Source organism: Acomys russatus, chromosome 20, assembly GCF_903995435.1.
Source record: "Acomys russatus chromosome 20, mAcoRus1.1, whole genome shotgun sequence".
Lineage (NCBI taxonomy): Eukaryota > Metazoa > Chordata > Mammalia > Rodentia > Muridae > Acomys > Acomys russatus.
In genome coordinates, this window is record NC_067156.1 from 10,443,047 (window position 1) to 10,454,030 (window position 10,984).

Genomic DNA, 10,984 nt, shown 5'->3' on the forward strand with positions numbered 1-10,984 from the left:
CCTTTGCACACAATAACTAAAAATAAATGTATATTGAAAGTATATATAATTCCAAGACTTGGGAAGCAGAGGCAGGCGGATCTTTGTGAGTTCGAGGCCAGCCTGGTGTTCAAAGCGAGTCCAGGACAGCCAAGGATACACAGAGAAATCTTGTCTTGAAAAACAAAACAAAACAAAAAAAAGGAGCTGGCTGGGCCTGGTGGCACTAGGGAGGCAGGGGACAGTGGAACTCTGTGAGTTCAAGACCAGCCTGGTCTACAAAGTGAGACCAGGACAGCCAAGGCTACATATAGAAACCCTGTCTCGAAAAACCAACAGAACAAAATAAAACGAAAAAGTAGCTGATGTTATTTGGGACTTTTCTTCAAATTATCGACAGGGCTGGGGATGTGCTCAGTTGGGAGGCACAAGGCCCTGGATTTAATCCTATTTGGTGCTGCATAAAGTCAGATGTGGTGGCTATGGCCCTGTAACCCAGGGTGGTAGTCGTGGAGGCATAAGGCTCAGAAATTCAAGACCTGTTTCAGCTACAGTGAGTTAGGAAAGCTAGTCACTACTACAAGAGACACTCCTCTCCTCCCCCCTCCCCAATCATAGCAAAACAAACAGAACTGAGAGGCACTAGGCAGCACACAGCTGCAATTCCAGGAGTCTGGAAGCTGAGGCAGGAGGATTGCCACAGTTGGGCTCCACAGCAAGTTTCCTGTTAGTCTCGAGTAAAACATGTAGCCTTGCCTCAAACAAATAAGTAGATGTGTATAGCTTGAGTGAGGCCCTGAGTTCAATCCCCAGCATGAAAATAAAATTAAGATACAGTTTGCTCAAACCACCACCACTACCAACAACAACAACAACAACAAAATACAGTTTGCTTGTTTGGGGGGGAAACATGTCTCCTGCAGCCCAGTTACGGCACAAATTCAATACATTCAAGATGACTTTCATTGTCCTGCCTTCACTTCATAGTGCTGGGATTACAGGCACATGCCAGCTCCTTGTTTTTGTGGGGACTGATGATTAAACGCAGGGCTTCGGGCAAGGTAGGCAGGCATTCTACCAAACACCATTTTAACAATGAGCTCAAAATGGAAAGGGCTGGACATTTTGTCTGAACGAAGTTATCAGTCACAGGTACCAGGAGCAGCAGTCCTGGCAGGGGCTCTGAGGATATCAGCCGCTCTCTTTGATGGAGGGATGGCTGTGGTTCCTGATCTGCAGTCTCCTTTGCCGCAAGGCATTTGTATTGATCGCCTGCAGAGGCATCTGCTTGCAGATCTGATCACAGCACAACCATTAGCAATATCCCTCCCAGATTTCCCACTGTTCCTTCTGGAGGGAGGGGCCGTGAGTCTTGAAGTAAAAGGGATGCGACTTTTCTCTCCTCTCTGTCGCTGCTGACGGAGAAGCACCTGCTTTTTCTATATTCATCGTGACAATGCAGAGATAAGCAGGAAATGGGTACTGCCATGCTATATAAAAAGCCATTCTAAGCTGGGCATGGTGGCGCATGCCTTTAATCCCAGCACTCAGGAGGCAGAGGCAGGCAGATCGCTGTGAATTCGAGGCCAGCCTGGTTTACAAAGCAAGGCCGGGACAGCCAAGGCTACACAGAGACCCTGTCTTGGGGGTGGGGGAAGCCTTGGTTATTGCTTGTTCTTTGCTTTCCAATTTAACCCAGGCTGGCCTTGAACTTGATACAGAGTTGCGGGTGCTAACTCATGACTCCACCTCCAGAGTGCTGGGACTCGGTGGGTTTGGAGATGGAATGCAGGGCTTCATTACAGGCACACTACTAACGGAGTTCCAGCTCTAGTCTCTGCATTTCTTAAATGTTCTTCTACTCATGACTGAGACCATACAGTCACGTGCTATGATGCCTAGCTTTCTTTGTGTGTGTGCCCGTGTGTGTGACTGAGAACAGGACCCAGGGTCTCAGGCATGCTGTGCAGTAGATCTGCCACTGAGTTTCCAGGCCATCCTTTCTCTTTTTCCTTTCTTTTTACAGTTTTGCAATGATGAGCATCAAACCTAGGACTCTGCCTGTTAAACTTATAGCCCCACACCCTCAGCCCAAATTTATTTTTAATTGATGACACATAAAGAGCACACATTTCTGAGATTTTATTTTTTGTGCCGTGTTTCAATATTCATGTATATAGGGTAACCCCAGCACTTGGGAAGGCAGAGCCAAGTGGATCATTGTGAGTTTGAGGCCAGCCTGGTCTACAAAGTGAGTCTAGGACAGCCAAGGTTTCACAGAGAAACCCCGTCTCAAAAACCAAAAATAGAGCTGGAGAGCTGGCTCAGGGGTTAAGAGCACTGACTGCTCTTCCAGAGGTCCTGAGTTCAATTCCTAGCAACCACATGGTGACTCACAACCACCTATAGCCCTCTTTTTTGGCCTGCAGGTGTACATGCATAATAAATAAATAAATAAATCTTAAAAAGAAAACAAAAATAAACAAGCCAGGTTAGCCTCAAACTCATGAAGATCCCTCTGTTTCTGCCCTCTGGGTGCTGGAATTAAGGTGTGTGCCACTCTGCCAAGTTTATTTTTATTTGTTTGGGAGAAAAGGTCTCAATGCATAGCTCAGGCTTGCCTCAAATTTACTATGTAGCATGAACCAACCTCAAATTTGCGATCTCCTGGCTTCAGCCTCTGAAGCTGTGGGCTTATTGGCATGTGTCCTCTTCAGATATAAAAATGTAATATCATCTACTTTGACAGATCGAATCAATGTGTCTCTGCTCACAAGTGTGCTCATTGCAGCAGCACTGGCATTTCCATAGCTGCTGGCTCATCTAACAGAAGGGCAGCCAGCTTTGCATCAGGGTCAACAGAAAAAGAGAACCGGCTAATGCAATGCATTCAAGGTAGACAGAAACTAAAAAGTGATTATAACATATTTTGATTCTGCTATATTTAGTTACCTAGTGCCTTAAAGAATTTATGGATAAAAGTAAGTTAGTTCTCTTCATATGACCTTTTATATACTCATACTGTTGTTTTAATAAACTTTTATTGCCAGCGATGATGATGTGTTATCTTGGTATTTTGCGCAGAAGGAGGGAAAGGAAAGCCCTCTTTTTGAGGGGAGTGCATGTCGTTAGCCTGAGGCTCACTCTATAGCCAAAGATGACCTTCAACATCTGATCTTCCTGCTCTTGCCTCTGGAGTGCTGCCCTGTGCAGTTTAGTGCTTTTCTCTTAATGTCCTCAAATTAAGAAGGTAATTCTAGTGCCCATTGATCTACGATGCTTCTTCCTTCAGCATCTGTTGCGGGGGATTGCCTCCCTCAGCTACCAAGACGGTGAGGCCGGCAAGTTTGGGTGTGAGCCTAGCATGGTGTCTAGAGATGTAGCCTATCCCAGGAGTCTATGGTCCATAATCAAGAAGTGGGGCCACACCTCCCCACTGCCTCCACGGCGTCCCACTTTCCTGGAGATTAAATTCGGTTTGTCAGACTTGGTGGCAAGCCCCTTTACCTGCTGAGCCACCTTACCCACCCAACATTTTAAAAGCCTGATGCAGTGATGTGTGTGTGTGTGTGTGTGTGTGTGTGTGTGTGTGTTAAAGAACAACAAGTGTATGTGGTAGACAACCATCAAATAGAAAAGTGTTCATATAGTTGTTGAGATAGTTTGGGAAAAAAATCAGAAAAGCTTATAATTATATGTAATGAATCATGGACTGATTTATAGTGTTGCTTTCCGTTTTCTATGCAGTTGTTTAGTTTGTCATTTATCCTTTCAGCTCCTGTGATCCTGCCTCCCCAATACATCTTCCTTCTTTTGTGCTTTTTTTTTAAAAGATAGGGTCTCTCTATGTAGCCCTCGCTGCCCTGGAGCTTGCTGTGTAGACCAGGCTGGGTTGGAGCTCGCAGAGATACTTTTGCTTTCTGCCTCTCAAATGCTGGAATTAAAGGTGTGCACCACTATGCCAGGCCATTCTTGTCATTTCCAAGTACTGGCCCATTGGCAATAGAGGCACAACATTCTCTCTGGAAACTGTACTGGATCAGCTAATTTTCTCAACGTTGTGATAAAATTATCTGGCAGAAGCCACTTAATGGAGGAAGGGTTAACTTGAACCCAAAACTTCAGTCCTTCGTGGTGAAGCAGCATGCCAGAGTGGCCCCATGTCAATGGGAAGATGGTGGCAAACCAGGCAACAGAGAACAAGCCAGCGATCAGAGCCAGTACACCCCCCCACCACCACCACCAGGTTCCTCTGCCCATCAAAATTGTGTTACCAGCTAAGTGTTCAAACACATGAGCGACAGGGGACATTACATATTCAAAACCATAACATACTTTCTGTGCATGTGTTTGTGGTGCTGGGGGTTGAGTGCAGGGCCTTGCTCCCACTAAGCAAGTTCTGCCACTAAACTATACTCCTAGCCCACAGACTTCATTTGTATTTCAAGTGTGTCCGTCTGCAACATTGGAAGAGGCAGAGTGAATGCTTCCACCTAGTGGGAATCAGTTTACTTGTCTGGGAAGTGGGAGAATTGGATGAGCTGCTCCCTTATACCCTTCCCCATTCTACACTTGTTTTGATTTCATGCTTATTGAAGCCGTACATCCCACGTGTAAAAGTGATTCAAGCCTGGGAATTACCCAGGAAGAGTCTCCCGCTGATACCTATATGATCTTTCCTGAGTCATTACTGAAGTTAAAAAAAAAAAAAAAGCTAGCTTTGAGGCTATGCTATACTGGGACTACCCACAGTAGATGAAAAATTCTGTGGTCAGAATGTCATGGAGATAGCTGCCTACTGCACAGAATCTGAAACCTAGCAACCAAAGCCAGTAAGATTGGCTAGCAGTACTCGGGAAGAGAGTAGGCAGCACTCGGGAGAGAGGAGTGTGGGCCCTGCACCTCACCTGGGCAGCACAGTAGAACTGGCCCTGGGGGTAGGGACACTGGTGAGCCAGCTTCGAGGGTGTGAGGGTGTAAGAGTGGGAAAACTGTGCCTGCCCTTCATCTGCCTTGTGGTGGTGCGGACAAAAGAGAGATGGCCTCTCCCTCCCCTTTTCCCTCACCACCTTCAGCAGCAGGCTGGAGAGCTTGCCCTGCCCCTCTCAGGCTACAACATCCTGAGCCTTTCCAGTGCAGCATAATAGAGCTGGCTGTTGTTGTGAGGGTAAACTACCTTGAGGGTATGAGAGCAGGAAAGCTGACTCTGCCCATTTCTTTTCTTTTCTTTTCTTTTCTTTTTTTTTTTTTTTTTTTTTTTGGTTTTTCAAGACAGGGTTTCTTTGTGTAGCCTTGGCTATCCTGGACTCACTTTGTAGACCAGGCTGCCCTTTAACTCACAGTGATCCACCTGCCTCTGCCTCCCAAGTGCAGGGATTAAAGGCATGTGCCACCACTGCCCAGCTGACTCTGCCCATTTCTAGCTACAGCACTGGGTGAGTTAGCTGGGACAGTGTTGGTGAGCTGGCCCTGACAGTGTGAGTGTAGGAGAGCTCGTCGGCTGACCAGCTTGGGTACCACCCAGGCCCAGCTCCAGGACTTTGATTTGTCCCGTCCCAACATCTACCCCGTCTATGAACCGCTGGAGCATGTGAAGAGGCTGGCCCTGTTGATCCAAAGCTGCAGGTTCTCCATGAAACAGGGCAATAACAGGATGTCCAAGAGGAGTCCCAGTGAGGATCCAGTATCGATTGTGTAGAGGAAACCAGAGGCCTCACAGCAGACTCATTACATGAACATTTGCAAGTAAAGATGTATGGGACAGGGCCTGGAGAGATGGCTCAGTGGTGAAGAGCACCGTCTGCTCTTCCAGAGGTCCTGAGTTCAATTCCCAGCAACCACATGGTGGCTCACAACCATCTGTAATGTAATATGATGCACTCTTCTGGCCTGCAGGTGTAAATGCAGGCAGAGCTCTGTATACATTATAATAAATATTAAAAAAAAAAAAAAAAAAGATGTATGGACAAAAGGGTGACACAGCTTCCATGAAGGGATCTCTTTGTTTTTCTTCTGGGGTAGGGGGAGGTGGCAAGGGCAGAGGATGGATACAAAGGGACAGGGAGATGAGGGGGGGACTGGCTAGCAGAAAAATGGAAGGAAGTTCTCAATTTGAAAAACCAGTGACTAGCCAGGTGTGGTGGCCCATGCCTTTAATCCCAGCACTTGGGAAGCAGAAGCACTCAGATCTTTGTGAGTTCAAGGCCAGCCTCGTCTACAAAGCGAGTCCAGTACAGCCGAGGCTACACAAAGAAATCCTGTCTTGAAAAACAAAAACAAAAACAAAACAAAAATAGCCCAGTGGTGATGGCACACGCCTTTAATCCCAGCACTTGGGAGGCAGAGGCAGGTGGATCACTTTGAGTTCAAGGCCAGCCTGGTCTACAAAGTAAGTCCAGGACAGCCAAGGCTACACAGAGAAACCTTGTCTAAAAAAAAAAAAAAAAGAAAACAAAACAAAACAAAAGAGTAATAACAAATAATAATAAAGTAGGTCTAGAGACAGTTTGGAGACAGAGTGTATGCCTAGCATATGTAAGACCTTGGTTTCTGCCTCCTAAGGAAGAAAATGATTTTTCATTTTATCCTTGTGAAAGTGTGCTAAATACTTTTCAAGATTACATCTCAGGTGTTTCTGCATAATGTTATAAGTTATTACTATGCCCAGCTGGGATAAAGGTGAGAATTTAACCAGTGCTTAGCTGTGAATACAGAGATACCTATGTGTCAGAGCCAGAGTGTTTAGCCAGCATGAGGTCGCCCAGTGGTGAGGAAGCTCAGGTTGGTCAGAATGAAAGCAAAACTGCCTCTGAGACACCTGATGGGTCTGCTGTTGCCAAAGTAACTTACAGAGGCCACTGCAGAAGCCACTGAACTGCTTCTCAAAGCCCTGTGTGCGAGGCATCTGGGGGCTGTCCTGTAAATGTACATAGCGAGTAAATGTACAAAGGCCATAAAATGTAAGGCTTTTGTCTGGTCTGGTCTGGTTGCTTGTCTTGTTTGGTTTTTGTTTTGACTTGGTACTGCTTGCTTTACTTTTCTGAGAAAAGGTCTTTCTGTATCTCCTCAGCTGGCCTCCTCCCACTCACAGCGATCCTCCTGTGTTAGCTTCCTGGGTGCACCACAGCTAACGTGTAGCTTTCATAACTCAGGCAGACACTGGAATCTGGTATCTTGGCATCAATGGGCTTCTCAGGTGAGTCTGATGCAAGACAGTTTGGTGACAGAGTGACTTGACAAAACTGCCCGGTGGTCATGTCACCGACTTACCCAAGCTCTTAGCTGGTTCTATAAAGCCACAGAAGCCAGCCAAAGGTACCTAACCAAGGTCACTTTTGGGTTTTTTTTTCTTCCTTCCTTCTTTCTTTCTTTCTTTTTTTTTTTTTTTTTTTTTTTTTTGGTTTTTTGAGACAGGGTTTCTCTGTGTAGCCTTGGCCATCCTGGACTCACTTTGTAGACCAGGCTGGCCTCGAACTCACAGCGATCTGCCTGCCTCTGCCTCCCGGGTGCTGGGATTAAAGGCGTGCACCACCATCACCTGGCCCAAGGTCACTTTTGTACTCGTACCTCCTGAGGTGTGGTTTCCTCTCTCTATTGAGTGCTGTGTGCTGAAAATTCCAGCCACAGGGATCTGAGTGCAGCTTTCTGAGCCAGAGCTTGGAGCTTCATGTCCCCTTGTCTGTGCTCATCAGGTCTCCATCATCCTCATGTGTCTGGACCTCTTGGCTTTTCTTTCAGTTTGAATTTGGAATGCCCCTCCTCTTCCTCCTTTTTCTTCGAGCAGTCTCACTATGGAGTACGGTTGTCCTGGAAGTCCAGACGGAGTCAACTCCCAAAGTATGACCTGCCTCTGCCCTCTGAGTGCTGACATTAAAGGCATGCTCACCATGCCTTGCTATGGGATACTGGCTTGTTTTTTCTTTCCTTTCCTTCCTTTCTTTTATTTTCTATTTTCATGTTTGAGACAGGGTCTCTCTATGTAGCCCTAGGTGTTCTGGAACTCGATATGTAGACATATATAACCAGTCTCAAACTCACAAACATCTACCTGCCTCTGCCTCCAGAATGCTGGGATTAAGCGGTGTGCCACTATGGTGGTATTTTTAATTAAAAAAAAAAAAAAGATTAGGATCTTGTGTACCTCAGACTGGCCTCAAACTTGCTACATAGCTGAGGGAGACCTTGAACTTCTAAGCCTCCTGACTCCACCTCCCCAGAGCTAGGATTATGGGTGTGCACGGCTACATCTAGTTTCTGCTATGCTAGAGATGGAACCCGGAATTTCCTGCATCCTGGGAAGGTGCTCTCCCAACTGAGCCCCATCTCCAACTCCAGACTGTTCTTTCTTACTCTCTCTTTCATTACACACTCTGGGTTATGTTAGCATCCTCATTCTTTTCCTAGATTTTTTTTTTTTTTGATTTTTCGAGACAGGGCTTCTCTGTGTAGACCTGGCTGTCCTGGACTCACTTTGTAGACCAGGCTGGCCTCGAACTCACAGCGATCCGCTTGCCTCTGCCTCCCGAGTGCTGGAATTAAAGGCGTGCGCCACCACGCCAGGCTTTTTCCTAGATTCTGATCGCTGATGATAATACTATATTATAAAGGCATTATTTTCTTAAATTGCTTATCAGACATGAAAGCCTTGAGGACAGGAAAGAAGTGAAAAGTGCATATAGACCACAAGACTAACTGAATAGATTATGCAAAAAAAAAAAAGGAAGTGTTGGTAAGATGCTGCAAACTGTAGAGGCAGAAGATAAAGAGGAAGTGCGCCAGCTATGATGTAGCGGCCAGGGAAGCCATGATTCCTTGAAACGGGAGGACCATGAAGTTAAAAAGCAGACACTGAGTGGCAGCCCTTCAAAGTCATTATATGTCATGGAAACATACATAGACGTGCAGTGTATTAACTTTAACGTCATGGTCCACAGTAATCAGTCAAAATGGTCTCTTAAATTCAGGGATGAAGAAAAGAATCAACCCCAAGAGGAAGACACTGAAGGTGAAGATGCTCAGTGGCCAAAGCCAGTAGCTGTCCACACTAGGCCAGATTCTTTGTCTTAGTTTCCTTCTTGTTGCTGTGATAAGACATTCTTTTTTTTTTTTTCAAGACAGGGTTTTTCTGTGTAGTGTTGGCTGTCCTGCACTTGCTTTGTAGACCAGGCTGGCCTCGAACTCACAACAATCCACCTGCCTGTGCCTCCTGAGTGCTGGGATTAAAGGTGTGCGCCACCACGCCCAGCTCCAAAACATTCTAACCAAAAACAATTTACGGGAGTGGAAATGTATTTAGCTTTACTTCCTGGCCACAGTCTGTAGAGGAATTTTAATTCAAAACATGGTTGTCTGGCTAGAGATCACATCCAAAGACCTAGGTCTGCGTCATCTGGCTGGAATACAGACATGCTTTTAATCTCAGGAGACAGAGGCAAGCAAGTATCTGAGTTCAAGGCCAGCCTGGTATTGAGCAAGTTTCAGGTAAAGAAAAGCTTAGGTCCAAGTGTGGTGGTGCACACCTTTAGTCCCAGTACTCAGAGTCAAGCAGATCTCTGAGTTCTAGTCTGTGCTGTCTAGGCAGTTCAGTTGAGTCGGTGAGTTGAGAGGCAGTGTGGAGGAGTTGAGTTTGTGGGAGTTCAGTTTGTGGGATTCGGGGACAGTTATTACTAGGAGAAATTTAAACAGAGACAGGTTGAAGAGAGAACAAGCCAGACACAGGTAAGGACAGAACAAGCCAGAGAATGAGAAGGAGCCAGAAGATTAGAGCATATTTCTAGAGTTAGTTTGAGGCCAGGCAGAGCAATTCAGTCAGAGGCTGAGAGAGAAGCCAGATTGAATCAGTCAGCTCGGAGAGGAGAGGCATTTCAGCCAGACAGCTGAGTTGAACCAACCAGCCAGAGTTCAGAAAGACAACACTTAAAACAGACAAATAAAAGTTACATTTTGCAACAGTCCACTGTTGAGGGAAGTCAGGGAAAGAACTCAAGGTAGGCAGCTGAAGCAGGAAACATGGAGGACGACTGTTTTCCAGCTCACTCCCAGGCTCATTGCTTAGGTAGCTTTCTTCTATAACTCATGACCACCTGCCCGGAGAAAGCTGTGTCAGCAGTGAGCTATGCTCACCCACGTCAATGAACAATCAAGACAGTTTCGCATACACAAGCCCAGAGACCAACTAGATAAAGCCAATTCCTCAGTTACTTCCTTTGGGTAATTCTAGGCTGGGTCAAATTGACAGTTAATGCCAATTAGAACCTTCCTCATCCTGCCCTAATGCCTAGTGATAGATTTGACACAAAGTAAGGTCCCTCATTAAATGCCTGCAGAATGTCAGAAAGAACATGTGTTTAACACCACTTGATAGGTGAGGAGCCAAGAGCTTCACGACTCATTCTTTTCTGAGAAAAGGTCCTACCAGCAAAAATTGCCTATCATTGGTGTCATGGTATCATGACTATCCTGAGGTGATCAACTGATTTCTGATTGGATTTGAGACCTGGCCAAAAGAAAAGAACACTCACTTGATGTTGTAAACCTGCTCATTAGCTTATGGCTAGGCTGGGCATAGTGGTGCTTGACTTTAATCCCAGCATTCAGGAGGGAGAGACAGGCAGATCTCTGGGATTTCAAGGCCAGTGTGGTCTCCAGGACAGCCAGAGCTACATTGTGAGACAGATTTTCAAAAACAAACAAACAAACGAATGAACAAAACAGCAACAAAAAACCTAAGCAAAAAGGGGTTGCATCACAGTTTAGTGATATAGTTTTTGACTAACAAACAGGGCCAAGCATCATAAAATTAACACAATATAAAATTAAAGTAAAAATGAAAAGTGTCGGGCCGGGCGTGGTGGTGCACGCCTTTAATCCCAGCACTTGGGAGGCAGAGACAGGCAGATTGCTGTGAGTTTGAGGCCAACCTGGTCAACATAGTCCAGGACAGCCAAGGCTACACAGAGAGACCCTGTCTCAAAAAAACAAAAACAAAGAAGAAAAGAAAAGTGTC